We start from the raw sequence: 2,851 nt of genomic DNA, 5'->3' as shown, positions 1-2,851 counted from the left end.
GGCGCATATTTAGCCCCCGAATTAGCCTTGTTTCCATGCTTTTTAGTACTTATTTGGGTCATTTCTTATCTTTAGTTCTTTGTTTTGCATATTCTTTGAGATTTTGATCCCTTGGTAGGAAAGGAGTAAGAATCTTGCATTTTCATGGCAAAACGAGACTAAATTGATCGAATTCAATGACCAAGCATCAAGGAGAGACAAGATTAGAAGGCCTTTGTACATATTATAGTAGAAGAGCAATGTTGAGAAAAGATCCTTGAGTCCCCAAGGAAATCCCCAAGGAATTTATGAAGAAAAGGGAAGAAAAGTAGAAGATTTGTTGCTGACTGACAATCCGAGCGGATTGTCACCAATCCGTCCGTCCCGCAAGAAGACAATCCGAGCGGCTTTGCCACAATCCGCTCGGATTCCACCTCCACAATCCGCCCGGATTCCCCTGAATCCGCTCGGATTCCAACGCTAGAATCCGCCCGTCCCGACCCTATTCCGCCTGGATTCTAGCACAAAGACGGATTGTCTTCTCCAAGCTACGAAGAAAGAAGCCCTTCTCTCGTAAAATACCGGCTCCTCCTTGCTCAACTTAAAAAGTGTAATTACTAGTTTAGCCCTTAGTTAACCCTAATGCATCCTCCCTAATTTCCACTATAAATACCCCATTAGTCTAATTAGAGGAGCATGTTCTTCTTATCAATAATTAGTGTAGTTAATATCAATCAAATCTCTCTTTAATATTGTAATCAAGTATTAATCAAGTTTTAATCCAAGTTTTAGTTCTTTAATCTCTCTTTTGTTCATCCTTTATTTTGGGTAATTGAAGATTATTTGGGTTATTGTTGGGAGATTGACAACCTCTCAATCAAGCATTCAAGTACTTCTATTATTCTTGCTTTGTTATTGGAATCATTAGTAGGTATAATCTCTTAATCCCTTTTTAATTATTGTTAATTACTTTCATTTATTCATCATGTTTCATATTGTTGGTATGATTGACAACCTTGCTAGCATGATCAACATGATAAGGAGTGAGTAGTCTCTTAGCTAGGGTTAATGGGTGATTAGGGGAAACCAACATGGGGAATGATTCATGCTTAAATTAATATGCTTTCATGTTTTATTTGCTTGCTTGTTTTGATCTCAACTCATGCACATGTTATATTTGATGAAATGCTAAGCCTATGAATCCTTGCATTTACTATCATCTCCTATCTTTTCAATGAGACTTGTAAGACATAACCCAACTCGAGTCTCATTAGACCATGCATGTTGTTGAGTAGGGAAGATTAAGTCGACTTGTAAGTGTTGTACAATCTAATCGATTCGGCTCCGGGACCCAAACTTTCCTAGGATTGTAAGATATAACCCAACTCAATCCATCACAACAATAATTGCTTGCTTATAATTTGAGAACATGTTTGTATGATCATATCCCATGATTCCCCTATGATCCCATGACACCCTAGTGCCTTTAATCAATTGTTTACACCCCTTTAATTCATCTTGCTTGTTTATTTTCATTGTTATTTTAGTTTAGTAACCTTCTACATCAACCCAATTTGTGACACCCCTTAGACACCACTAGTTACAATAGAAATCTCATTTCAACTCCCGTCCCTTGGGATCCGACCTTTACTTGCCTCTTTACTAATTGTAGAGTTGTTTGTGGAGCTATAAATTGTGTTTTGATTCGACCGTGACCAACGACCACATCTTAATTTGTGAACACTTAGCGGGATCGTATCAAAAATGGCGCCGTTGCCGGGTACGGTGTTTGTTTGATTTAGATTTCTTTTTATTGTCATTAGTTGTGTCTTTCTTCACCTTGAGGAAGTAAAACTCCTCAAGGTTTGTTCTAATTTTTTTCGAGTTGTTTGATATTTTGCATGTCTAGAAGGTTACAAGATGATTTGTTACCTTTTGACCGTGAAATCGAAAGAACCTTGACGAACAATAGGAGAGTTGTTAGGAGGAATTTAAGAGGTATTAGTGAAGTTGTTCAACCCACTAGTGAGTTTGTCAATCCTTTCGCAATAGAAGGAGAAGAAAACCCATTACACAATACCCCACAAAATCCACCTACAATGCCAAAATTCTCGTCACACTCCGTACCCACCGAGGAGAATCTACCAAATGGTACTCTTACACCGCAACATCTAACCGGAAATTTTATTGCCAAGTCCGCCTTCATCCAATTAGTTGAGAGGAGCCAATTCGGGGGGATGCCTAGTGAGGACCCTCATTCTCATATGGAAACCTTTTGCGACTATTGTGATGCTATCTCTCAAACGGGCGTGACTCAAGACCAAATTAGATGGGTCTTATTTCCTTTTTCCTTAATCGGCACCGCGAAGCAATGGTTGAAGGGCCTTGATAAGGCCACCCTTGGAATAGATTCTTGGAAGAAGTTGGCTCTAGCTTTCTACAAAAAATTCTACCCACCGGAAAAGACTAACATGCTAAGAGCTCAAATTACGGGTTTTAAGCAAAGGGATGAAGAGTCTTTGTATGAAGCTTGGGAGCGGTTCAAGGGAATTTGTCGCTCATGTCCTCACCATGGACTTAGCGAATGGTTTTTGGTGCAACAATTTTGGAATGGTTTATATGAAGATTCTAGGAACATTCTCAATATGGGATCAAATGGAATGTTCACCGAAGTTGATGACAATCAAACGTGGAACAAGATTGAGGAAATGGCGGTCCATAACTCACAATATAGTAGACCTCGCAAGACTACTAGAGGAGGAAAGCATGAAGTGGACTCCGTTACTCAATTGGGTGCTCAACTTAGTGCTCACATTGACACAATCAACTTGAAGTTTGAACAAGCTATGGCTAGACTTGAGGAAAACTCAAA

The 2,851-nt window shown here is 39.2% G+C and overlaps 1 non-coding gene across 1 annotated transcript; it reads right to left on the bottom strand.

Moving 5' to 3' along the window:
• Nucleotides 1–2,450: 2,450 nt before the first annotated feature.
• LOC141610082 (small nucleolar RNA R71) lies at nt 2,451–2,557 on the bottom strand. The gene has a single exon (XR_012527976.1). It is a non-coding gene; the product is annotated as a small nucleolar RNA R71 (small nucleolar RNA).
• Nucleotides 2,558–2,851: the final 294 nt, after the last annotated feature.

This window comes from Silene latifolia, chromosome 10 (genome assembly GCF_048544455.1).
Source record: "Silene latifolia isolate original U9 population chromosome 10, ASM4854445v1, whole genome shotgun sequence".
NCBI lineage: Eukaryota > Viridiplantae > Streptophyta > Magnoliopsida > Caryophyllales > Caryophyllaceae > Silene > Silene latifolia.
Note: the sequence above shows the minus strand (reverse complement) of the source record. Positions and strands in the feature narration are given on the sequence as shown.